General features: G+C 47.7%; 1 protein-coding gene and 1 long non-coding RNA gene across 3 annotated transcripts in view; one reads left to right on the top strand and one right to left on the bottom strand.

Moving 5' to 3' along the window:
- The window catches only part of LOC113892713, a 60,904-nt gene extending 44,405 nt beyond the window's left edge, over nt 1-16,499 (top strand). Inside the window, exons 2-3 of the long non-coding RNA XR_003511112.1 lie at nt 6,119-6,204; nt 16,018-16,499. This is a non-coding gene — a long non-coding RNA (uncharacterized LOC113892713). The remainder of the gene's footprint in view (nt 1-6,118; nt 6,205-16,017) is intronic.
- Nucleotides 1-27,841, bottom strand: part of CHST11 (carbohydrate sulfotransferase 11) — a 266,692-nt gene that overhangs the window by 6,166 nt on the left and 232,685 nt on the right. The gene's annotated exons all lie outside the window — the stretch shown is intronic.

Below are 27,841 nucleotides of genomic sequence, written 5' to 3' on the forward strand. Positions count from 1 at the left end.
TGAGGTCTGCCCCCTCCAGGCTGGACTGGGGGTGGTCTAGAGTTGGGAATGCAGAGGGATCAGGGAACTCCCTCCTCTAAACTGAATCAGTAGAGCCAAGGGCCTGAGTGGCATACAGGAAGCTGACCTTGCATTTCCAACTCTGAACCACAGTCTGTACAATTCATTTTGGAACATGCATGGGGCAATTGGGAAGGGCTTATATTAGGGACCTCGGAATGTGACCTTATTTGGAAATAAGTTTTTTTAAAAATACTTATTTGGCTGCGTCGGGTCTTAGTTGTGGCCCTTGGGATCGCTTCACTTCCAGGATCTTTAGTTGTGGCGGGCGTGTGTGCTAAGTCACTTCAGTCGTGTCTGACTCTTTGCGACCCTATGGACTGTAGCCCACCAGTCTCCTCTGTCCATGGGATTCTTCAGGCAAGAATGCTGGGGTGGGTTGCCATTCCCTTCTCCAGGAGATATTCCCAACCCAGGGATTGAACCCACATCTCTTATGTCTCCTGCATAGGCAGGAGGGTTCTTCACCACTAGCGCCACCTGGGAAGCCCAGTTGTGGCATAAAAACTCATAGGTGCAGCATGTGGGATCTAGTTCCCTGACTGGGGATTGAACCTGAGGCCCCTGCATTGGGAGTGTGTAGTCTTAACCACTGGATCACCAGGGGAGTTCCTGGAAATAGGCTTTTTTTTTTTTTAGATGCAATTCAACTGAAGTCATACTGAGTTAAGGTGGTTTCTAGTCCAATGACTAGTGTCCTTACAAGGAGAGAATGCAGAGACTCAGACACAGAGAGAAGGCCATGTAATGGCAGAGGCGGAGGCTGGAGTGATGTGTCTACTAGCTAAGAGATGCTCAGGATTGGCAGCCACAACCAGAAGTGGGTGAGGGAAAGGAAGAGTGTACCCTAGAGCCATCAGAGAGGATGGCCCTGCTGACACCTTGATTTTAAAATTCTAGCCTCCAGAGCTGTAACAGAATAAATTCCTGTTACTGTAAGCCAGTGAATTTGTGCTACTTTGTTATGGCAGTCTTAGGGAACTAATACAGGAGCCAGGCCTTCAGCCTATGACTTTGAGCAAATTGATATAAAATATAAGTGTATAAGAGTGGGTAATGTTATACATGATCATATTTTTACATAGAAGAATCAGAAGAGAGTATTAGAGCACTAAGTAGGAAGTAGGTGAGACCTGAAATCAGAAGACCTATGCAAGACCCTTAACTTTTTAAGCCTCAGTTCTATTATTTGCGAAATTGGAACAGTGCCACCTACCCTGCTGGGACGTTGATTAAATCAAGCAAAGTATGGTTCAGCATTTAGAAAATAAGATCAGGTCTAGTTCAGGTACAAGGTATGGTACCCAGGGGCAATTCATTCTTTATGAAAGAAGAAAAAAATTAAAAATACGAGGCCAGAAATTTCACATAGACATTTCACCAGCTCTATGATTTTTGTTGCAGGTCAACCCTAGGTCATGAAGTTCAATTCATATTTATTTTGAACACTAAAACTCTGACTTTTGCACATCCTGACTTCTGAACAGATGTATTCATCACCTTAAGAAGAGCATTCATGCCACTTGAAAAAACAAATAGAACTGTTCTAAAAGAAATAGAAGGAAAAGGAGGGGGAAAGGGTGCATCAGTTTTGTCCATTTAAATCACTATTGGACAGGTTTAAAGGCCGTGAATGGCCAAATGAGCAGAGAAACGGGGGGACTTCCTACTTTCCCCTCTGTTGTTTTCAGCTGGAGACAATTCTATGGCTGTCTGACTCCCCAGGGAGGCAGCGTGTCAGTTAATACTGCACTCAGGACCACAAAGCCTTGAAAAAGGGAAACTATACCATGGCGTCGTTTTATATCCAGTTGCAGAGACAGAAAATAACTCAGAAGGGCTTTGAAATGTGGTATTTGTGGTTTCTTTCTTTTCCATTTCCTCCTCCTTCACAGAGTCTAGGTGGCCGATGGCGCACCTGCTGCAATGAGGCAGCACAGTTCCCCTCAGGAGGACTTGGGGGCGCAGATCAAGAGAATAAGTATACTCTCAGTCCTGAGACACATTTGCAATTGCTTCTCAGAGGGAAAAACTCACCCAGGCCTTTAGTGTTGAATTTTTAAAATAAAATATTTTGTTTTTATTTAAACTTTCTAAAATGTATGTCTGCGCTCGGTCGTTGTTGCTGCGCTCGGGTTTTCACTCGTGGTGGGGGCTGCTCTGTAGCTGTGGTGTGCAGGCGTCTCACTGCAGTGGTTTCTCCTGTTGCAGAGCACGGGCCCGGTAGCTGTGGCACACAGGCTTAGTCGCCCTGTGGCACGTGGGATCTTCCCAGACCAGGGATCAAACCTGTGTCCCCTGCATTAGTGGCAGATTCTCTCCCACTAGACCACCAAAGAGGTTCTTAACTTCTTATTTGAAAATGATTTCAAGCTAGTGTAGATTTATTGAGTATAATGTATAATTTATTAAAAGTATAATGGTACTAAAGTATGCACAAATATAAGAGTAGGTAGACGAGACCAAACGTTCAAATGATGGATGATGATGTTTTACTGGAACCAAGGCCCTGCTTGAAACATACAAGGTCTGCTCAGGGCTGGTGCACTGGGATGACCCAGAGGGATGGTATGGGGAGGGAGGTGGGAAAGGGATTCAGGATGGGGAACACATGTACACCCGTGGCAGACTCATGTTGATGTATGGCAAAACCAATACAATATTGTAATTAGCCTCCAATTTAAATAAATTTATATAAAAAAAACCCATACAAGGTACTTGCTGTCTGTGCTGGGACAGCATCTTTGCAGTGTGGCATTCCTCCTCTATATGCCACTCAATTCTCCCAGCACTTTCTCATTTCTAGTTACTATCAATTCCAGCACCTTGTAATATCACTTGACCTTTACTTGGTCCAGATACATCATTTATATATTTTCTGTCTCTGCCCATTTCCAATGAGCCCAAAACAATAAAAATGGAGCTACACAGTACCACCAAGGCCATCAATGAACACATGTACCATAATTTCACATGGTAGGACTAGGTAAGCAGGGTTGGCCCAGGGATAATCCAGAAATGCTTTAACTTTGTCAAAAACACAAGAGTACAAAATAAAAATTTAAATTAATTCTTAGAACTTGGATCCCTGGGAGCTCTATCTGTGGACCCCTTGAACCTTCGTTTAAGAAACCTGGATTAAGGAGAGCCCTGGGCGGGTCAGAAGGAGTAGAGGAATGCTTTGCCATCACGGTCAGGATGGAGCAGGAGAGATTTCGGATGGTGGCCTGGGCTGTTGCAGTTATCTCCAGACTTGTTAGCAGGACCAACAGCAGGTTAGAAGTTGTAATCAGATAAACCACTGTTTCTAACCTTAAAGAAAATGCAGATCTGGTTATGTCATTTCCACACTTGTATCGTAAGCAGTTTCACAAGAGCTTTTGTAATGGTCCCAACTCTTCAGCAACTAATAACATTCTCTGAGTATCAGTTTGGGATCTAGTCAAGGGACCTACAGCTCTGGGACATCAGGAAAACGAGGGAGTAAAGAGCATTCTTTGTGGGAACAGTTCACGCCCTTGTCACAGACAGAAAACATGTGTCTTCTCCAACCATGTTTTATCAATTTTACAAAGAGGGTTTGTTGTGCTGATAATTATCTGAGCTGCAAGATCAATCTCTCGTTCTCTAACTCCCTTTATCTCCCCTCTTTTTCTTTTCTCAAAAGTATTTGTACAAAAGACAGATGTGTGGTATAAAATTGAAATAGGAAAAAAAGAGGGCTGTGATTAAGGATCTCCTTTGGTGGTGGGCTTCCTAGTAGCAGGGATGAAATTGGAAATGTGATTAAATCTCATTGCTTTTATTCTCAGAAAGGAGAACCATTCCAACTGTTTAGGGCAGAAAATGTACACAGTCTTTATTAATTTGTTTTTGGCTATGCTGGGTCTTCATTGCTGCTCAGGCTCTTCGCTAGTTGCAGGGAGCAGGGACTACGCTTTAGCTGCACGGGCGTCTCACTGCAGCAGCTTCTCTTATTGTGGAGTATGGGCTCTAGGGCACAAAGGCTTCAGTAGTTGTAGCACGTGGGCTCAGCAGTTGAAGCTCCTGGGCTCTAGAGCACAAGCTTAATGGTTGTGGCTCATGGGTTTAGTTCTCTGCAGCCTGTGGGATCTTCCTCGACCAGGGATTGAACGTGCACCTCCTGCATTGGCAGGCAGACGCTTTACCACTGAGCCTTCAGTTCAGTTCAGTCGCTCAGTCGTGTCCAACTCTTTGAGACCCCATGAATGGCAGCATGCCAGGCCTCCCTGTCCATCACCAACTCCCGGAGTTCACCCAGACTCACGTCCATCGAGTCAGTGATGCCATCTAGCCATCTCATCCTCTGTCGTCCCCTTCTCCTCCTGCCCCCCAATCCCTCCCAGTATCAGAGTCTTTTCCAATGGGAAGTCCACAATCAGCATGTAGGAACTAGTTCCCTGACCAGGGATGGAACCTCGGCCCCTTGCATTGGCAGAGTGAAGTCCTGCACCAGACCACCAGGGAGGACCCAGAAAATGTACACAACCTTAAGGGACTCAGAAATTTGAGTTGAGGAGGGAGACTGTTGGATTCAGTCTGCCCATGTTGGCATATTCCGAGGGTCACTTTCTTCACCAGACACTAGTATCATGCCTCACTACACCTGTGTCTACAGGGTGTTTCAGCATTCACAGAGCATGTTCACACACCGTCCCATGTAAAGGTCCCATTGGGACTCTTCCAGAGCCTTCCTTTTAGGAAGTTTATATTTAGCAGACCAGCCCAAGCTTCCAGCCATGTATCATCTTTTTCTGGGCTGGCTCCTGCCAGGTATTAACAATACTTCACATAAATGGTTCTCAACCCCGAGTATGCATGGTAGTCAGCCAGAAGGCTCGTTGAAACACAGTTTGCTGGTTCGCACCCCGAGTTGCCAAGTCAGCAGGTCTGGGACTGGGCCTGAGAATTTGCATTAAAGGTCCCAGGTTGTCAGTTTGCTGGGGCTGCTGTAACAAAATACCATTTCTGCTTAAGCAGCAGAAATGGATTTTCTGAGTCCTGGAGGTACAGGCAGGGCTGGTTTCCTCTGAGGCCTCTCTCTTTGGCTTGTGTATGTCTGCCTTCTTGCTGCCTTTCTACCTGCCCGTCCCTCTGTGTATCTTTACCCTTTGCTGTCTCTTCACCTCTTATAAGGACACTAGTCCTACTGGGTTAGGGCCCACCCTAATGGCCTCTATTGAATTCAGTTATCTCTTTAAAGAGCTTTCCAGGTGGCTCAGCGGTAACAGTTTGCCTGCCAGTGCAGGGGATGTGGGTTTGATCCCTGGATTGGGAAGATCCCCTGGAGGAGGAAATGGCAACCACTCCAGTATTCTTGCCTATAAAACCCCATGGACAGAAGAGCCTGGCGGGCTGCAGTCCATGGGGTCACAAAGAGTCAGACCCAACTGAGCTCACATACACAGTCCTCTTTAAAGACTGTCTCCAAACAGGGGTACATTCTGAGGTACTGGAGGTTGGGACTTCCACATATAAATATCGGGGGTGGGCACAATTCAGCCCATTCCACCAGGTGACGCTGATGGTCTGAGGACCACACTTTGAGAACCACATCTTTATACTGTGAGGAAAGGACTGTAATCTAACATCTTTCACCAATTCATAGCTAGTCTTTTTTTTTTCAATTGGAGGAAAATTACTTTACAACGTTGTGCCAGAGCTAGTCTTAATTATAGAAGCCTGAATCAAGTTCGTCATCTGCTGCCAGGCAACTCCCAGGTCTACCTCCAGCTCCAGCCCCCACTCCCCTCACCTCTCTTTGATCTCCCAAAAGTATCAATTAGGTCAGAGAAAGGCTGATTCTAGGAAACCATGGCCATGGCTACAGGCTCTGAGCTGTATCTTGCGTTCTCATTTAGCTGTCTATTTTTAATTTGGACAGTTAAAAAAGGCAAGTATAATTAGTTGAAGTACCAAATTTAGGGACTTTTTGAAAAAAGTCTTTAAAACTTTACTACGTTTCATCTTAAAAAGGAAGGGAGGCTGGTTTCCCTTAAATTAAAACATCTTTTGTGGTGTTTACAATTTCTTTCAGACACAAGAACCCAAATGGAAGGAGGAACAGCTGGTCTATTTTACTGAGTGGAGGAGATGCAGAGGAGTGGAAACCCAGAGAAAAAGGTAAATTTAAAGGCATCCAGAGAGTGTGGCAATGGTACCCCACTCCAGTACTCTTGCCTGGAAAATCCCATGGATGGAGGAGCCTGGTGGGCTGCAGTCCATGGGGTCGCTAAGAGTCAGACACGACTGAGCGACTTTTCTTTCACTTTTCACTTTCATGCATTGGAGAAGGAAATGGCAACCCACTCCAGTGTTCTTGCCTGGAGAATCCAAGGGACGGCAGAGCCTGGTGGGCTGCCATCTATGGGGTCGCACAGAGTCGGACACGACTGGAGCGACTTAGCGGCAGCAGAGTGTGTGGACCGGGAGAACCTGTCATTAACAACTGTCTGCTTGGACCCACTAGCGTCCTGGTGGCACTGCCATCATCCTGTTGATTTTCTTTTTTTAAATATTTATTTGGCTATGCTGGGTGTTAGCTGGGGCACGTGGGATATTTGATCTTCATGGCAACATGGGGGATCCTTAACTGCGGTTTGTAGGATCTTTTCATTACAGCATGCGAGCTCTTAGTTTCGGCATGTGGGATCTAGTTCCCTGAACAGGGATTGAACCTGGTCCCTCTGCATTGAGAGCACGGAGTCTCAGCCAGTCGACCACCAGGGCAGCTCCTCTGTTGAATTTTGGAATTGTGGGGAAGGAGAGGAAAATCCAGTGATCTGATTTGCTGTGATTCTGTTCTCTTTCCTTCATTACAGAAATTCCTAAACTCTCACCTAAAAGGCTAGTCATGGAGGAATCCGCAAAGAAACCACATCCATAGCAGAAAAGAGGCCCGAGTTTATACTGGCTACCACTCTTTGAGCCACCGTTAATCCTTGCACTCTAGGGCACAGGTATTGTTAGTATTCCCAACTTATGGATGAGAAAACTGAGGCACAGGGAGAACAGGTAACTTACTTAAGATCAGGGAGCTAGGAGCTGGGGCTCGAATCCATGTAGCCCATGCTCTGAGCCCCTGCACTGTGCAGGCTCCCAGGAAGTTACCATCTCCAGGGAAGCTGCTGGAGCCATGAGTCTCTGTGCTGGCAGCTCACAGGGGAGACTTCAATACCACTGAAGCTTGGGGGCCCCACCCTAGAGATCTGATGCTATTGCTTTGGGTGTGGCCAGTTCCCTGGGGATTCAAAAGCTGCCCAGGTGGGGGTCACTGTCTTAGAGGCTCCAGTGTTGGCAGCTGTTAACTAAAGCACAGAGTGGACTTGAGCGATGATCTGTGTGTGATCTTGGGCAAGTTTCACCTTCCTAGTCTTCAGATTTGAAATTGGGGGCTTTCCATCCAGTAGGGCCAGAGATCAAAGGTCTAGAAAGCCATAATGCCGATGTCTTTGGCTACATCCTTAGCGAACTGCTTAGTGAACTGCTAGGAGTTCTGTAAAGCTTAAAAACCTTTATGTTTAGAAAAGAAAGAAGAAAAAGCCTTTGAGCCTTTAAAGAAAGAATCTAGTCTGAACCTGTTGCAAAACTTAAAGGGTTTAGGAAAGCAGTGATTTCACATTAATGGACATTAACATTGCCTGAGAAGTTTAATTATAGCTGATTTACAATGTTGTATTAATCAGGCTTCCCTGGTGGCTCAGATGGTAAAGAAATCTGCCTGCAATGCGGGATACCTGGGTTCCGTCCCTGGGTTGGGAAGATCCCCTGCAGGAGGGCATGGCAACCCACTCCAGTATTCTTGCCTGGAGAATCCCCAGGCAAGAGAAGCCAGGCAGGCTACAGTCCATAGGGTCACAAAGAGTTGGACATGACTGAGCGACTAAGCACAGCACATATGGCAAAGTGATTCATTATACATATATACATTCTTTTAAAATATTCTTTTCCATTATGATTTATCATAGGATATTGAATATAGTTCTCTGTGCTAGACAGGGGGGCCGTGTTGTTTACTCATTCTGTATATAAAAGTTTGCATCTGTTAACCCCAATCTCCCACTCCATCCCTCCTTTAGCCCCCTCCGCCTTGGCAACCATGTCTGTTCTCTGTGTCCATTGTTTCTGTTTCATAGATAGGTTCATTTGTTTCATATTTTAGATTCCACATATAAGTGATATCAGATAGTATTTGTCTTTCTCTTTGTGACTTCACTTGGTATGATAATTTCCAGTTGTGTCCATGGTGCTGCAAATGGCATTATTTTGTTCTCTTCTATGACTAAGTAGTACTCCACTAGACAGCATATTAAAAAGCAGAGACATTACTTTGCCAACAGAGGTCTGTCTAGTCAAAGCTATGGTTTTTCCAGTAGTCATGTATGGATGTGAGAGTTGGACTATAAAGAAAGCTGAGTGCCAAATAATTGATGCTTTTGAACTGTGATGTTGGAGAAGACTCTTGAGAGTCCCTTGGACTGCAAGGAGATCCAACCAGTCAATCCTAAAGGAAATCAGTCCTGAATATTCATTGGAAGGGCTGATGCTGAAACTCCAATACTCTGGCCACCGGATGAGAAAAACTGACTCACTGGAAAAGACCCTGATGCTGGGAAAGATTGAAGGCAGGAGGAGAAGGGGATGACGAGAGGGTGAGATGGTAGGATGGTATCACCGACTCAATGGACAGGAGCCTCCAGGAGTTGGTGATGGGGCAGGGAAGCCTGGCATGCTGCAGTCCATGGGGTCACAAGGAGTCGGACACGACTGAGCAACTGAGCTGAATATTCCACTACGTACACCACTTTATCCATTCAGCTGTTGATGGACATTTAGGGTGTTCCCATGTCCTAGCTGTTGTGAATAGTGCTGCTCTGAACATAAAGGTTCATGTATCTTTTTGAATTATAGTTTTCTCTGGGTATATGCCCAGGAGTGGGACTGCAAGATCATATGGTAGTTCTATTTTTAGTTTTCTGAGCAACCTCCATACTGTTTTCCACAGTGGCTGTATCAAACTTACATTTCCATCAACGGTGTAGGAGGGTTCCCTTTTCCTCACACCCTCTCCAGCATTTGTTAATTGTAGACTTTTTAATGATGGCCTTTCTGACTGGTGTGAGGTGGTACCTAATTGTAGTTTTTATTTGCTTTTCTCTTATAATTAGCAGTGTTGAGCATCTTTTCATGTGCCTATTGGCCATCTGTATTTTTTCTTTGGAGAAATCTCTATTTAGGTCTTCTTCCCATTTTTGGATTGGTTTTCTGTGGTTGAATTGTATGAGCTGTTTGTATATTTTTGGAAATTAAGCACTTGTCAGTTGTATCATTTGCAAATATTTTCTTCCATTCTGTATGTTGTTTTTTTGTTTATGGTTTCCTTTGCTTTGAAAAAAGATTGTAAGTTTGTTTAGGTCCCATTTGTTTATTTTTGCTTTATTTCTTTTGCCTTGGGAGACTGACCTAAGAAAACATTGGTACAATTTATGTCAGAGAATGTTTTGCCTATGTTCTCTTCTGGAGTTTTATGGTGTCATGTCTTATGTTTAAGTCTTTAAGTCAGTTTGAGTTTATTTTTGTGTATGGTAAGAGTGTGCGTTCTAACTTCTCTGATTTACATGCGGCTGACTTTCCCCACACCACTTGCTAAAGAGACTGTCTTTTTCCCATTGTCTACTCTTGCCTCAGGAAATTGGTTTCTTAGGATTTCAACCTGTCACCTGTTTAATTACAAGGACTGAATCGCTACAGGAGCTCACCCGACCTTTCCAAAGCAAAAAGAAGGAAAACGTGCAATGGATGGGAGGGCTTTTGAGCCCTGGAAAGGGGGAGGCGGGGGTGCAGGCGACCCTGGGTGATAGAGGGCCTCTGGATGCAGCCTCCCAGCTGGGCTCAGCTGAGCCACATGTGAGCTAAGGTGCTGAGCTGCATTTTAACCTCGGGCACTTGGAGGGCAGAAACAAGCAAGCAGTTTGGTTTTTTTTTTTCCCCCTAGGCTAGTGGTTAAGGTACGTCTCTTCTATGCTGGGTTTAAATTTGGTGACCTGGATTAGGGTCAGTGCCTACTCAAATACCCTTCCAAGCCAGCAGGGAGTCCCTGGCCCACTGAAGGTGTGGGAGATACCACTTAAATCTTGGTCATGTAGTCATGAGGGAATGGGGACCTAGCCTTTTCAATTCTCGAGAAAATCAGAAAGCCCAATTTTATGCATAATCTGCATTCTCAAATGTTAACTATCACTTATTTTAAAAAAAAAAAAACCCACTTTTTAAATGGTGTTTAAAAGGTTTTTTAACTTGTTTGGGCTGGGTTTGCCTGAGGGCCAGCAGTCGGCGCCCTCACCCAGGCTTTTGAGGACAGTGAGGCTCGTAAGGAAGAGCCCTCTCTGAAAGGGCTGTTCTGAGCTGGGCCCACCACAGTTGCCTCGCGTTCAGCTGCCCTGCTCAGCTCAGGAGCTGTAGGCAGGTGGGGGTGGGGGCAAAAAACCTCAGCTGGAATGGGCCAGACTGCACAAGTTCCAGAATGCAATTAGGAAAGCTCAGGATCAGTGGTTATTAAGAGACACCCCTGGAACCTCAGCGCTCCCCACCTTACTCTTCTTTGTAACACCTCCTTCTAACGTTCTGATCACTGTCCATTTTGTGTGTCTCTCCCTTCTAGAATGTAAACTCCAGGAGGGCAGGTACTTCTCACTTTTTGTTCTTTCTTGTATCCTCGGTCCCTGGCACATGGTAGACACTCAGAGTTCTGTTGAAGGAGCGAACAGATGCATGCATGAATGAATGACTTGGGGTGACAGGAATTTTAAAGGCCACAAGTGGCTGCTGAGGCTGCATGGGCCTCCTGGTACCTCAACCTGCAGCCCGGCCCATCTTCCCACGGAGGATTTCTGACAAAGATCCTGCAGCTGCAACAGAAGAGCTTAGAATCAGCCCTGAGGCCAAGAGACCGGCAGCTGGGGTGCTTGGCGCTGGGTGGAAATGGGCTCAGGGTGCCTGCAGTGGACTTTGATGCGGCGGGGGCGGGGAGAGAGTCTGGCACTTTCCACCTGAATGGTGAGGCCAGGAAGCAGGAGGTGCGGCAGAATTACTCAAGAGGGTGCCAGTGCCAAGGGGCCCCTTTCAGCCTGACCAGATGTGGCTGGAGGGGGTTTATTTCCATCTCACATCAGCTGTTCAGGCTTCCGGAGGCCTGGGCAGGGTGCGGGAGGGGCAGAGAGTTGAGGATGCGGCTCTTGCCAAGCTGGACGGGCATCCGATGAATGGGGGCCCAGAACTGGGACAATGGTGGGGAAGGGATGTGGCTCCCACGCTGCTCAGAGCAGGGGGGGCAGCCCTGGGTTTCCTGGGAAAGCAACAGTCAGAGGGCAGGAAGAATGTGCACCTGCTTACTGGCACTTTGGGACCCTCGGAAATCACTGTGGGCTGGAAGGGGCGGGCTCCACTGCGCAGCCTCAAAGGGCTCACGCCACCCCCCAGCCAACAGTGACTTCTGGGGGCTGACAGCACCCCATCCAGATAAGGGCTCCCAGAGGGCGACACTCTTCTGAGGCAGAGGGTAGCAACTCCTGCCCCCAGCTTCTCCTTCTCGTCTCTCCCTCCTTGGGACGAACTGGCTTCATCAGTTCTCTTTCTAGACTCACCAGGATGTTCTACTATGCATATTTTGCCCGGATCACTTGAGCCCCTCAGGTCTGAGTTATCCCATCTGTAAAATGGGGGCAACAATAGTATCTCCTTCTCGAGACTGTTTAGAGAATTCAGTGAGAACCTACCAGGAAAGCACTTAGCACTGTGCACACAGCAGGCACTCAGTAAACAGTATCTCTATCATTTTAAATATTACAGAGGTGGCTGGCAGTACTGCGAGCATATCACCCTGCCCTCCTCAGCCTGATGGTGCTTCTCAATCAGCAGTGTATGTCAGAAGCACAGTGCATCTTTGGTGCAATGTGGATTCCTAGACACCTCCAGAAGAAACTCGGACTCAGTGGGTCTGGTTGCCTGCTCTGGATGGCTGCCCCAGGGTGCTTCTGCCATGTCAGTTCCAAGGTTGGTGGTCCTGTGTTCCATTTGAAAACTGCTGACCAGACATTATTTTTACATGAACAGGATTTGCAGTGAACATCCAACACATTTTTCACCTGGCTCGGGGCGATTCAATATCTCACTGACATTGGTGACGGATGGAAAAAATTGGAGGCAACTTGGATTGGCAGCTGTTAAGCAAACTGGAGATCTGAAGAGCAATTTTCTAGCTATAGAGAGATTAGCTATTAATATGCATTAACAGACTGTATAGTATGCATGGAATTTCAGAGTCAGTGAACTGTGGATTGAGAGACAAGCATGTTTCAACAGTATCCCATTTCCTTATTGTTCAAAGGGTACATTCTTGGGTTTTCACGTCTGCATGTTGTGTGTTTCCTGGTGAGGGCAAGGCTAGTCTTTCACTAGGAGGAGAGGCAGAGGCAGCTCTGAGGGGGGCCCCAAAGGAGCCATTTCCACCACCTTCACCCAGGGTCTTCACCCAGGCTCTTGTGTGTCAAGCTCCTCCATCCTGATCATAGAGCATCACGAATGATGTAGGTTCAACTGACTTCCCAAGGCTTTTAGGATAGGACCTAGGTATCTTTTGTCAAGTGCTCAATACCCAATACGTGCAGGACTTAGAAAAGAATAATTAGGAGGAGAAGGGGATGACAGAGGATGAGATGGTTGGATGGCATCACTGACTCAATGGACATGAGTTTGGGTGGACTCCGGGAGTTGGTGATGGACAGGGAGGCCTGGCGTGCTGCGGTTCATGGGGTCACAAAGAGTCAGACATGACTGAGCAACTGAACTGAACAACACATGAATGCCTTTCCCCTCCCTCAAGGATGGTCCATTTGGGATGCTAATGAAAGTGCCACAGAAAGACCATTTACCAGTTGCTTATGGAGAAACTTAAGAACATGGGCTTTTTCTGGGGACATACCCATAACACAGCTGTACATGATATCATGGACTTCAACCAGGGGCTCACAGATGAATAAGATCCTCAAGTTAATGGCATTAAGTGTGGGCATGGCCGCCTTTCTGTAGATCTTCAGAGTACTTTCCCATCCCTAGACCTTGGATGGAGAAGGGAATGGCACTCTCGTATTCTTGCCTGGAGAATCCCACGGACAGAGGAGTCTGGTGGGCTACAGTCCATAGCGTCACAAAGAGCCGGATATGACTGAGGGACTAAACAACAGAGCCCTTGAAACACAGCTCCAGAGTCAGAGAATATTTGTAATCACCTGAGATCACATGCTGATTTTCAGATAGAAAAACGGAGGCCCAAAGATGCTAATCCCTCCACTCACTCCCAGGAAGTGGGGAAGCTGGGGCTGGAACCTGAATCTGCTGCCCCTTTGTGCGGCTGGACTGTACAGTGAAGAGAGGAAGTTTCTCATCCCATCCTCCCAGCAGTGCACGCACGGCCCAGGGATGGATCCAGGAACAGAGTGAAGGGACAGCCAGCCCAAGTGCCATCTCCATGGCGCTAAAACATCTCTGTGAGAAAACAATCCTGCTTCCACCAACTTAGGAAGTCTTTTGGTAACACATGTAGAGTCATGGTTGGTGGAATTCCTAAAGCTGAACAGGAACCAGTGACCTATTTTACTATACACTATAGGGACCATGGGGCTTCCCAAGTGGCTCAGCAGTAAAGAATCTGCCTACAATGCAGAATACTTGCAGGAGACATGTGTTCAATTCTTAGGTCAGGAAGATTCCCTGGAGTAGGAAATGGCATCTCACTCCAGTATTCTTGTCTGGAAAATCCCATGGACAGAGGAGCCTGGCAGTCTACAGTCCATGGGGTCGCAAAGAGCCGGACACCACTGAGTGACTAAACAATGAATAGGGCCCATGGCATAGATTCCCCTGGGCTGGCTTGATTGAAGAACCCATTGAAGAAAACTGAAGTAAGAACTAGGAAAGGTCTGATGATTTTTTTTTTTTTTTAAGAACTGTGACTGCTGTTTGCAGATAACATGATTTTACACAAATAAAATCGTAACAATGCAACTAGAAAACTACCAAATTCATTGATGAGTTCTAGTAAAGTTTCAGGATACAAAATTATCACACAGAAATCTCTTGCATTTCTATCCATTAACAACAAAAAAATCAGAAAGAGAAATTAAGGAAACAATCCCATTTACTCTCACATCAAAAAGAAAATACCCAGGAATAAACCTACCTCGGGAAGCAAAAGACTTGTATTTTGAAAACTATAAGACACTGATGAAAGAAACTGAAGAGGACACAAACATGGAAAGATACACACCATGTTCTCGGATTGGAAGAATCATTATCATCAAAATGACTGTACCATCCAAGGCAACCTACAGATTCAATCAACTTAATCCCTGTTAAATAACCAATGGCATTTTTTTCACAGAACTAGAACAAAAAGTTTTACAATTTGTATAGAAACACAGAAGGCTCCAAATAGCCAAAGAAATTCTGAGGAAGAAAAACTGGACAGCTGCATGTAAAAGAATGAAACTAAAACAGACTCTAACATCATACACAAAAGTAAACTTGAAATGGATTAAAGACCTAAATGTAAGACCGGATACTATAAAACTCTTCAAGGAAAACATAGGCAGTAATATCTTTTTGAATTCACCTCCTAGAGTAATGAAAATAAATACAAAAATAAACAAATGGGACCTAATTAAACTTAAAAGCTTTTGCACTGCAAACTATAAACAAAATATAAAGACAACCTACAGAATGAGAGAAAATATTTGCAGTCTATATCACAGATGAGGGATTAATCTCTATATAAACAGCTCATATAGCTCAATAAAAAAAAAAAAAACAAAAAACGCCCAATCAAAAAATGAGAAGACCTAAGTAGACATTTCTCCAAGACATACAGATGTCCAAAAAGCACATGAAAAGATGCTGATCATCACTAAGTATTAGAGAAAGGCAAATCAAAACTACAATGAGGTATCACCTCACACCCGTCAGAATGGTCCTCATCAAAAAGTTGACAACTAACAAGTGCTGGAGAGGGTGTGGAGAAAAGGGAACCCTCCTACCCTGTTAGTGGGAATGTGAGGTGGTACAGCCACTGTGGAGGACTGTATGGAGGTTCCTTAAAAACTAAAAGTAGAAATACCATATGATCTAGCAATCCCACTGCTGGGCATGTATCAGGAGAAAACCATAATCTGAACAGATATACGCACCCTAAAGTTAACTACAGCACAGTTTATAATGCAACCTAAATATCCATTGACGGATGGATGGATAAAGAAGAATGTGGTACATATATACAATGGAAGTTGTTTGCAGCAACATGGGTGAAACTAGAGATGATCATACTAAGTGAAGTAAGTCAAAGACAAAAATCACATATCAATTATATGTGGAATCTAAAAAGATACAAATGAACTTATTTACAAAACAGAAAAAGACTCACAGACTTTGTAAACAAATTTATGGTTACCAAAGGGGAAAGGTGGGGGGTGGAGATAAATTAGGAGTTTGCACTTAACAGATACACATTGCTATATGTAAAATAGATAATCAACAAGGACCTACTGCATAGCACAGTATTCAATATTCTATAATTAAAAATATGGGGAAAGAATCTGAGTAAGAATGTATATATATGTATACATATAATTGAATCACTTTGCTGTATACCTGAAAATACAACCTTGTAAATCAACCATACCCTAATATCAAATAAAAATTAAAAAAAATTAAGAATGCATAAAACTAAAAAAAAAGAACAAAAAGAACAGTGACTGGGCCAGTGGAATAAGAAAATAAGTAACTCAATTTCAGGATAGAATTTTTACAGAAAATCAGTGTCTCCCTGATCCCATAAAATGAATACTCAACAAATATTGAGAGTATTTGGTTTCTTACCCTGCCTAGGACGCCTAGGATGCTGCTCAGCCAGCCTGACACAGAGGTCGGAGGTCAGACTCTGAAGTCAGGCAGACACATCTGGACCTGAATCCAGGCAATGCCCCTGAAGAACCACGTGATCCAGGATTGTCATTTCCACCCTCCCAGCCTCGGTTTCTGTATCTGTAAAGTGGAAGCTGATATCAACACATACTTTACAGGCTGTCATGAGGTTTGTTGGGGTAAAATCTGCAAAGAACTAAGCATATCACCTGGCCCATAGCTGCTCTTAATGTACATGCAAGTATTATCCAGAGTTAAAAATTCTTTCCCATGGAGTGGGGGGGAAAAGAGGCCTTATTTTCTAGCTGTTTCCATCAAGAAGCAGAACACAGACACTGCAGCTAGACAGCCGGGGGTTAAAATTTGGCTCCACCACTTACTGGCTCAGAGAAGGCAATGGCACCCTACTCCGGTACTCTTGCCTGGAAAATCGCATGGATGGAAGAGCCTGGTAGCTGCAGTCCATGGGGTCGCTAAGAGTTGGACATGACTGAGCGACTTCACTTTCCCTTTTCACTTTCATGCATTGGAGAAGGAAATGGCAACCCACTCCAGTGTTCTTGCCTGGAGAATCCCAGGGACGGGGGAGCCTGGTGGGCTGCCATCTATGGGGTCACACAGAGTCGGACACGACTGAAGCGACTTAGCAGCAGCAACTTACTGGCTATGGAGACTGGGCAAGTTACTTGACATGTGGCTCAATATTTTCACCTGTAAAATGGGGCTGAGAACACCACTGACCATCTAAGGTTTGACGTAGTGGTGATAATAGCTCGCTGTATGCCCAAAACACTAGGGGTGCACAGCGGACTGTCCTGGAAGCATCACTTGTCTTCTGTTAAGACCAGTGGGATAATGAAAAGATGAGGAAGTTCCCCACATTACTTTCCCCCTAAACCTCTGCCATAAAGTGCTGACAAGGAGGGAGAGTGGCTGATGTCATTTGTCCTTTCACTTCCCCTGTCTCTCGGGTGGAGGCCAAACAGTGGTGAGTCCAGAGAGAAGTGGGAGAGAAAGCTTGAGCTGCATACGCCTGCACTCCTGAGTGGGTGGGGGAGGCGCTGATTCCTGACCTCTGGCAGGCACAGCACACCGTGGTACCGGAGCCTCTCAGCTGACCTAGCCCATCACCTGGAGGTCCCACTTTATCCCTCAGAGGGCTTCAGATCGGTCAGCTCGCCTCTCCCCCACTGCCCGGCAGGTCACTGACCTCCCGGCCGTGTTCTCCAAGCCCACGAGGGACACCTAACACCTGGCTGATGCTTCATACTCCACCTCAATCCCTCAGCTGGCACAGGCTAAGCAACCAAGGCTCAGGCACTGGCAGGTGGCCACTTCAGAGCCAGATAAGGTTTGTCTTCAGGGAGAAATCTCGCAGTCTAATGATGGACACAGAAGAGCAAAGGAAAACATGGTAATGCAATGTGGCAGCTGAAAAGCGCTCACCCAGGGGTTAGATTCCCAGACCTAGCACCTACTAGCTTAGAAGCATGGGGCTCTCTTAACCTCTCTGAGCCTTTATTTTCCCAACTATAAAATGGGCAAAGCAATAGCCCCTCTCTCAAAGGTAATGGAAAAGAGCAGCTGAGAAGAATGACATATGCCCTGACATATGACTCAATGCTTGAGAGCTCACTGCCTCACAAGGTCAGCGTGAGGATGGAGGAGGACAGGACAGCACAGGCAATGCCCTTTCTTTGGGAGGAAATGATTTCCCCGAGAAAGGAGTGTTCCTGGGAAGCTGGAGAGAGAAGTTGTGAGCTGGGCTAAAAGGACACGTGAACCGGAACAGGGGTGGGAACTGGAAGCACAGAGACTCAGCAGGAGCAGGGAGCAGGGCTGTCCCTGCACAGGCCGTGAGCCCCCAGTGACAGGGCCAGGGTGATCTGCCCAGGCTAAATGAGCCTACGGAGCCCAGGGGAGGCTAGGCACCCCGCCCCCCGGCCTTCCAGAAAGGAAGCTTCACAGACATAATTACACTGGTGGAGAGAGGCAGCCTTCTGGGAATCTTTTTTTATACACTAAGTGGCATTCTCTGGGCCAAAGCAACAGAGGTTCAGAAAAGCAAGTGGGATCAGGGCCTGGGGGGACTGATTTTCATGAATGAATCTCCTTCCTGTGGTGACTGAAGCCTCCAGGGGAGGCCCTTGAGCACCAGGGACCAAAAACCTGATGACAGCCAGGGACTGGCCACCACAGCCTCCCCAGGGGACAGGGCCTTGGTACTGCCCTCCCCCAGGCCTCAGCTTTCACTTCCCCCTACCCTGCGCACTCTCCAGGCCGGGCCCAGGGTGCAAAACCACCTGCGAGGAGGATTCTTCCTCCCCTATTTCTGTTTTCTTTTGAAAAACCATAAAAACTACAGTGACTTAAGAGAGACAGGAATACCTCCACTCTGTGTCTCCTGGACTGCCCCGAGGAAGGCGCTGGGCAAAGGTTCCGGATGAGGTCTGGAGTGAAACAGAATGAGCTAGACAATTCTAGGTCAACTGACCATTTGTTAACAAGTCCATGACCCCAAACAGAAAGCTACAAATTCACCTGCAGGCTCAGGTGGAAAAGGAAGAAAACCAGATGTTGCATTTACTGAGGTCAACATTTAGTGCGTACTTGTCATGGGGTAGGAGAGGAGCTGGGTCCAGTCGGGGGATCAGATATGTGGACAGGGGCAGACCAGGAACACCATGGATAGGGATCCAGGCTCTGTGTGGTGATGGACCCTTGCCTGGGACCCAGAGTACTGAGACATAAATGGAAATGTGGGGATTCCTGCCTCTTTACGACCATGGGAACCTCTGCATCCATTAACGAGGTCATGGATTACCAGAACCAGACTGACAGCAGGAGGCCCGTTTGTCAAATATGGAGTCACCACTGATAACAAAGGCAGACTGAGACCCACTATGCTGGGGCTCTACCTAATTTTACCTCTGATTCTGATAACCCTGTGAGATGCAAACTAACACCTCTGTTTGATAGATAAGGAAACTGAGGCTCAGAAAGTTAAGCAATTTTCCAAGGTTGTCTGTCTTTGCTTTTTTGACACAAAAAAGCCCTCTCCACTGTGACCTGGACCTTTGTGTCTGGAGCATGGTCTGCTCTGTGGAAAATGTGCCCAGGTGCCACAGGGATAGAGTGGCAGTCCCTAACCAGTAATGGGATGGGAAGGCTAGGCACCTGCCATGTGCCAGGTATCCTGCTAAGCACTGGACAGCCACCATCTCACTGAGTCCCCAGGACAACCTAGAAGTGTCATCCCCACTTTCCTGACTAGTACACTTAGGCTCGGGGTGCTCCAACACTTATCTCAAGGCCCACACTTTGTGATTCAACCCTGGTGGCCCAGTTCTGGAGCAGGGTCTTCAGCCTTGAGCTAGTCACCCCCACGCTGACCTGTGGCTGGTTCACTTTATTTATGACCCTAAGCCATTCCCATCAGGAAGAGCCTGAAGCACACAGGCTAATCCACAGCCCAGATCTACCTTGGAGGGGCAGGCAAGACTTCTGGGTGCATGGAAAACACCAGGGCAATAATTAATGAACCAAGCTCTAAGGAAGGAAGCACTGATGAAATTCTCTTCCTGAAGTTACTAAGCAGTTTCAACCATTCTCATAATTTATCCTCTAGTCAGCATGTTCAATAAAGACCCTCTATAACTGGTGTGAGAAATCAGATTTTCTTCCCAAGGACAATACCAGTTTCAGTTCTGGAGGCCACAGGGTGTGGTTTGTGCCTTGTTCCCTGAAGCCACATTTTGTTTCAATCAAGTGGGGCAATCCGGAAGTCTCGCACAGCAGAGGGACGGCCGCCTTTCTCCTTGGAGTTCGTAAACGAGATTTTCAGGGTGGTTTACACACGACTTCTAGCATATCTACAGCTCTGTTCGGGGAGCTAAGGGAGACCCCGGCTTCCACGAGCAGTCACGTGAGGAGCGGATCAGAGCAGAGCCAGTCTCTACAAAGCGTGCCCCTGCGGCCAGCTCGGGGCGAGGGGTCACGGCCATGGCGCCGGGGTCTCGCGCAGGCGCACAGCCGTCCATGCGGCTTCCAGGGACGCCCTCGATGTGGGGGCCCAGCCCCCTGCCAACCCCGCTGCGGCTCCGGTTTCTGCTACAGAACAGTCAGTCTGGGTTCTCTTCGAACAGGCCAGAATCCAGAAGGGTGGGGCATTTTCTCCAAGTTTTATAGGAACGTCTAACCAGAAACATCTGGAAATACAAGGGGCTAAGCTGGACGCCTTCAGGGCGCAGCTCCGGCTCTGCCAGGCCCGGCCTTCACTGAGCAAACTTGCGAGTCTCCGGCCTCTTTCCCAGCATCCTCCTTTGCAAGATGGCTTCCCTCCTGCCTGCCTCGCTTCCTCTTGCCTGTCCTCCATCATTCACCCCTCTAACTTCCTCCTTCCTCTGATCTCATCTCAGGGTGGCTGAACTTCCTGTTCCTTCCACATGGAAAGCTCCTTCCATGCAGGCTTTCAGGGCCACCTGGGTGGCCATGTTGTAGGGAGGCCTTTGGAGAGGGTGGGATTCATGGGAAGCAAGAAGCATGTTCTCACCTGCCCATTGGTCATTGCCCCTGGAACGTCCTGCAGGAACCTCCACCTCCAAATATCTGAAGGTGAGTTGTCACCCGCCTCTTCCATGTCTTCGCCTCTGGGAACAGCACTGCGGTGTGCCCAGGGTCTGCCAGACTCCAGGACATCCACTGCCCACAGCCCAGCCTAGTTTCCATTTCTGTAAAATGGGCCTGGGTTTGAGAGGTAAATGGACACCATCCATTCCCTACCTACACAGGGCCTGGAATTACTGGCTCCTCAGGAGGGACCTGTCTCCTGGGCAGAGCGGACCTGACACCAGATCCTGAGATCAGCTGACCTGGTTCTAGTTTGGGGGATTGGGTTTTCCTCCAGCGGTTAAGTATTTCCAACTGCTTTGAAACTAAAAAAGTTAATAAAAATAACAGAAAAGGCAGGTCCACTTCTATAAACAGGTGTGAAGTCATTGGTCCCTCTCCAAGCTGGGTCTGAACAAGCATGCCCTAGGCTCCTCCTGGCAGCAGCACTAGTCAGGTGCCACTGTGCAATCAGGCCCTCCCAGCCCTCCACTCCCTTTGTCTTGCGAGCTGCTGGTGCGTGCCCTGGAAGCCCTGCTGCGTTTTTTGGAGGAGCTGGGCCCAGCCAGGGCTGCAGAAACAGCTGGAGAGGTGGGGATGGGCCTGAGCCTGCATCCCGGGCAGCCCCACGAACACTTACCGAGGCCTTCACCTCACTAGGGGTGGCCCTGGAGAGCAGACATCGCAGCATCTCCAGCTCAGATCACCTCCAGCTGGCTTTTCAAAGAAATCCTGTCCCCATTCCACCACCAAGCCCACCTTTCCTAACTTCAAGTCTCAAATGCAGAATTCCTCCTCTCAGAGCCAGTGGAGATAAGAGCCAATCTCTCAGGGTTTGAGTCACAACTTTGTCACTTGGCTAGCTGTGTGACTGTGGGCAAGTTACTTTACCTCTCTCAGCCTAATTTCCTCATCTGTTATGTGGGAATAGCAGTCGATTGAACCAACCTCACAGAATAGGTAAAGCACTCAGAAGAATGCCTGAAGCCCAGCATGTGCTAAAGCATTAGCTGCTGTTACTGCCACGTGACCCAGGCTCAGGGTGCAGGAGGGGCACCTTTTGAATTTGAAGGTGCCCCCACAGCAGGCAGGGCCGTTTCTTGACATCCACAGTCCGTGTTACTCCCTCCCACAGAGGCCTTATGGACATCCCCCTTTTTCTCTTTCTTCTGTTCCACTCGGCAATCTTGAATCGATTTGGAGATTGTTTCCCTGTGTGATCTGGACAGCTTACATCAAGCAAAAATCAAAGTCTGGCCTTGTGCCCTCTATACTTATGTGCAAGATACTTCTCACCTACATCACCTAGTTAAAGAGCCTGAGGTCAGCACAGCATTGTGGAAGGGGCACACACTTTAGAGTCGAGGGGCGGGTTGGCAGGGGGTGGGGGAAATCCCAGTCTGGGCCTCCTCAGTTTCCCCACCTCTCATGGGGCTGGTAACATCTGCCACACAAGAGTACACAGAGAGGATTAAACAAGATGGTACATGTCAAGTTCAGAGTACAGGGCTAATACCTTTTCTAATGTGTCTGGAAATAAGGGCTTTAAAAATGCTTAACAAATACTTAATTCTAGAAAGAAAATCAGCTTCCAATTCTTCATGTCCCTGCAAAATAAATCACCATTTGTTTTGCCATCTGGTCTTGTAAGTGAGTAGCAAGTGGGGATGGAGGAAGCCAAAGAGACGCTAGAGACAGAGGGTATTTATTGATAGATGACGTCAACTGCCCGGATTCAGCAAATGCCCCAGGGACGCCGCAACACTGATAACGAAGGGGTCAGGATTGATCCCAACGCTTTGACTTGAGGGGCAGTGGAGCCAGGTGATTTCAGCCGGTGAAACAGCAAGAGGTGTTTTATTATCTGGTAACTCGGGTGACAGATATTCTTGCCCAGCCCCCATCCTGGTGTCTCTCCCATCCCTGACCCCTTGGAGGGTGGATTTGGAGAAGGGAAAAGAGATGAGGGGAAGAAGGTTGATTTCAAATGAGAAAGATGAAAAAGTAAGCAAAAGTCCAGTGATTTGGTTATCAGGCCACATACAGATGCCCCTGGGGTTAAAACAGCTGTGAAAGCATGCTGTAGTCTAGATCTCCTGCTAGGACCCAGTCCAAGGGTGGAAGGTCTTTAAGGTTCATCTTTCCACGGTTTGCAAGTGTGCAGGAAAAGCCCTGCTGGCTTCCAGCATGTGGGCCAATACAGAGCATGTTATGAGCACAGCCTGGATCGTGCCAGGAAGTCACTGACCCCGGGAGGCCTTACATAGCATGGACATGACCCAACACTCCCTGATCCGATACAGGAGGTGCCACCAGAACAGAACTTCTGGCCACCAGCGGTTCCATTATCTCCTTGGAGGAAAGGAGCAGAGCTGGGGAGCTGGCTCTGTTCTCTCCTGCCCTAGGCCAGAGTCAAATGGGGACAGATCTGCCATCACCAAACAGTCCAGCAAAGGCTGGAGTCATGGCCTGGCTGCCAGACCCCGGGGGCAGGCTCCACGGCCGTCTCCACAACAGAACCCTCCATGGGCAGGCTTCACTCTAAACTATTTGGTGAATGAACACTCATGGGGGAAAGCCACTGTTTCATTTAAAACCACATTCTGGAATCATTACTGGGCGCAGACATCACCGTGGGGAAAGGTAGGGAGTGAATCAATGTTTGGGAACCTTTTCTTAGGGCTAGAAACCTGGTGTATTTCCCCTGTCCCTTCTTCAACCCTGAGAGGAGGGTAAGCTCATCTCTGATTGACAGACAAGAACACTGAGAGAGTCCAGTTCTGGCCCAAGTCTCGGGGCTGGCAGGGAGGGGGTGCAGGGGTTCACAGCAGCTTGCTCACTCTTCTATAATAAAATGGGCCTTCTGAGTGATAATTTGAACCCCCATGTACTGGACAGGAGGTACCAGATTCCTCCCTTCTCCGCATTCCCCCCAAACAAAACTTGGAAAAGCCTCTCTTTAAGGTCTGTCTTTTCAACACTTCCAACCCAAGCAGGGCTCCCCCTCTAAAGTCGAAGTGTAAAAGAGCGCCACTGGCCCACACACCCTGGGAAAATAATGAAATCTCTTGGCACACTCCTTTTGGCTTTGGTTTGCTTATAGATTGGACTTCCTGTTTGGTTTGCTGGCAGTGGGGAGTAACTGTTTGGGCTGTACTTGTCTTTAAGGCCAAGGTCGGCCGAGTCTGAGTGATAGGTATGTCCACCCTCCACTTCTCCAAAGCCCATGCAAGCAGCAAACCAACGCTCCAAAGAAGGTTCTGGTTAGTTTGTGCTCTTTGGCTTGGAATGCTAGAGGAGACAGTCAGAGTCACAGTACAAACAGGAATGAAGGGGTTGGGGAGAGAGGCAGCAAAGACTGGCCCCAGGAACAGCTTGTAAACGGAGAGCAGAGGGCCATACACAGAAGGATGCTGAACAGCTGCTGTGGGTCAGAGAGAAGATGCTCAACCCTGCACCAGCACTGACATTGGGGCTGCCAAGGTGCTTCTGCAAGGCTGACCATCCCACACCTGGGACAGGGTGCCTGCAGGCTGGGCCTCTGCTGGAAGCTGTAACCCCGGAGCCAGGAGAGTCTTTCCAGGGAACTGTTGCACCCTCTGTCTGATCCAAGGTGGCCTTGGATTCAACTGGTGGCCTCCAGTGAGACAGAAAACAAGCAATCAAGAGGCTCTCCTGTCCTGGGACTTCCCTGGTGGTCCAGCAGTTGAGAATTCACTTTGCTATGCAGGCGACGCTGGTTCGATCCCTGGTCAGGGCACTAAGATCCCACATGCTTTGGAGCAACTAAGCCCAAGTGCCCCAACTACTGAGCCCTCACACTCTGGAACCTGTGTGTCACAACAGATCTGCACAATGCAACAAAGATCCTGCATGCTGCAATTAAAATCCAGTGCAGCCTCCCCCTGAAAAGAGGCCCTCCTATCCCATTTCTTTGCAAGCAGAGCAGACAATGAGTGAGGATGTCACACCCGAGGTGGGTTTTTCACAGCTCTTCCCTCTGCTTGGGATACATGCCCCCTTCAACACACACCATTCTGCCCTGACCTGTTTCAAGGCCCAACCAAAGGGTGTCCTCCTTTGGACCAATTGATGAGGCAGCTGCTCCACGCTTTGTGCTACCTGTGTCCTGACACACTACATCACACCACGTCACAGGAAGTTGTCTCACACCTGTTCAGGCCCCAGACCATGAGCTCCTCATGCTTCTAGTGTGTGTATGTGCTCAATCATGTCATGCTTCTAGCCCCTCCTCCATACCTAGTGACGGAGAAGGCAATGGCACACCACTCCAGTACTCTTGCCTAGAAAACCCCGTGGATGGAGGAGCCTGGTAGGCTGCGGTCCATGGGGTCGATAATAGTTAGACATGACTAAGCGACTTCACTTTCACTTCTCACTTTCATGCACTGGAGAAGGAAATGGCAACCCACTCCAGTGTTCTTGCCTGGAGAATCCCAGGGACGGGGGAGCCTTGTGGGCTGCCATCTCTGGGGTTGCACAGAGTCGGACATGACTGAAGTGATTTAGCAGCAGCAGCAGCCATACCTAGTGTGGTAGCTATTCCATAAATGGTTATTGGACGAACAGCTGATAACTGTTACCAGCAGCTAACAGGATGAAACAGTTGGATGGCACCAACTCAACAGACATGAGTTTGAGCAAACTCTGGGAGACAGTGAAAGACAGTGAAGCCAGGCATGCTGCAGTCCATGGGGTCGCAAAGAGTTGGACACGACTGAGTGACTAAACAACAACAGTCCTGGAGCCCTCCCCATGTGCCAAGCCCTGTGACAAGACTTCTGTGAGGTTATCTCAGTGAAAATCCTCATGACAACCCTCTGTGACAAGAGGCCACATGGACAGAGAGGTTAAGGAGCTGGTCTCAGGTCACAAAATGAGTAAGCGAGTAGCAGAGACAGGACCCCAACCCAGGCAGGTGGCTCCTGAGTGCGCTGCCCATGGTGCCGTGCTGCCTCTCAAATGAGTGAAGAAAGTGGGGAAGCAGAGGAGCTTTCAGAGTCTACTGGGAGCAGACCAGTGCGTCCAAGGCCCTCAGGGCAGGCCGTGGCGTTGCCTTTGTTTCTGGAGTGGCTCTGCTGTCACCTGACAACAGCCAGCCCAGCAGGTTAGGGACCCAGGTGCCACTTTGTACTGCCAGCCTAGTGCTACCTAGAGCACCCAGCCATGGGGGAGGTGGAAATCAGGCACCAGAGAGTGAAAATTCACCCCAGCAGCCTGACACACAGAGCCGGAGAGGAAGGCCAGGAGAGGGGAGGACATCCCCCACCTCTGGGCCTCTGCTTCCCCCAGGAACCCCCCAGCCAGATGGCCCCCAGCCAGATGCCCCACAGCTCCTGTCTTCTCAGTCCTTCTACATCCGATCTACTCTTTGTAGATTTCCCTTCCCCAGTTTTATGAGCATCCTCTGGACAAACAAATGCACGTGTTATCGTGCAGACCGTATGGTTTTGAATCTCCATGTCTCATGTTCCTGCTATGACACTGTTTTCTTTAAAAGGCCAGAATTCCTTAAAATCTAAAACTTTAATGAACACAAGAATCCACAGGGCAGGCAAAGGGGGCATGTACGTGACTGTTAAAAATGCACATGCCAGGGTCATTCTCCCAGAGATTCAATCTGTGCCGGAGATCCACTCTGTGCCCAGGAAGCTGCATTCTTAACAAATGATTCTAGGAAATCACTGAAGAAACAGTACCTATTACTGGATCAAAATGATCTTTTCATATATACACTTTCTCATAATTTACCAGGTCCCCCTACTAACCCTTGGGCATCACAACTGATACGATAGTCCAGACAGAAGTCACAAGCATGACTGCACAGAAGAGAAAGCTGAAGCTCAAAGAGTCGTTACTCAAGGTGACAGCAAGTTGAAAAGAAGGAAAGTTTAGACCAGCCATGTGTCTGGTGCCTCTGCCACCTTATCCCGGCCTCTATGACTCTGTTTTAGTCTTTTTTTATTTCCTGCTATAATATTTAAAACAATCCTAAAAACTAAAAGAATTAGAGGTCAACAATAAGAGAAAAACAAAAATCCCCCAAACTTCCATTTACCAGAAATGATAATTATTCATGTTTTGGTGTATTATTCACATTTGGTGTATTTTTCCAGCTTTATTCTTATGTTTTACTTGTGATTCCACTGTTTTTTAAGCCACATTGTCTCTTCCAACAGTTACCCAAAAGCAAGGACAGTGTTGCTTTAACTGGACCTTGAGGAGGGAGAAAGATGCTGGCTGTCTACCTTGTCCTTTTCTGTCCACTGCCTTCCTCAATGGCCATCGTCCCTTCATCCTCTTCCTCATCCCCTCCAGCAAGTGTAAGAGTGATCGCCCCCTCCCCAGGAGAGAGAGGGGAGCAAGCTTTCCTGGGCAGGGATGGGACCTCTGGATGTTCAAGTCAATGGGGACAGGACTTCAGGGGTCTCTAATGTAGAGCTGAGAGTGGCTCAGTGGTAAAGAATCTGCCTGCCAAGCAGAAGATCCAGGCTTGGAATCCCTGGCTTGGAAAGATTCCTTGGAGAAGGAAATGGTAACCCAAACCAGTATTTCTCCTGGAAAATCCCACGGACAGAAGAGCCTGACGAGCTGTAGTTCATGGGGTCTCAAAGAGTCAGACAGCACTTAAGTGACTAAATCACCACCACCAATGTTGAATTGAACCAGGGCGAAAATAGCACACTGTAGCTAGCACTTTCCACAGGGACACCGCAAAACGCAGAAGGACTATGCGTTAGAAGGACTATGAAGGACACCAGTTTTAAGACACAAGTCCAGGGACGCTGAAATCACGCTAACCTCAGAGGGATGGGTAGCTTGTATCTGAGATTCCTACTCCAATTCCTTGCTTTTAAAAGACAACAAACTCAGAGCTGATGCAAACTAACCTCAGGACTCTTCCTTTTCTTTGCTTCTTTTTTTTTTTTTTTTTTTTAAGGAGTTTGGAGTTGAAGACCGTTTGATTATTTCAGATTCTGAACACAGACTGAGAAGTGCTATGAGCTGGCGTGTCTGCTGACTGCAGGCACGTCTGACTTCCTCTTATCGTTCAGTCTGAAATCCAGCACAGTTCCTCGGGGCTTTGACAGACACGTCCTCACAGCTCTGGGGAAGTTTTAAGGCCAAGTCTGAAGAGACTTGCAAATGAGTTCCTGCG

The sequence above is a fragment of the Bos indicus x Bos taurus genome, chromosome 5, assembly GCF_003369695.1.
Source record: "Bos indicus x Bos taurus breed Angus x Brahman F1 hybrid chromosome 5, Bos_hybrid_MaternalHap_v2.0, whole genome shotgun sequence".
NCBI classification, from domain to species: domain Eukaryota; kingdom Metazoa; phylum Chordata; class Mammalia; order Artiodactyla; family Bovidae; genus Bos; species Bos indicus x Bos taurus.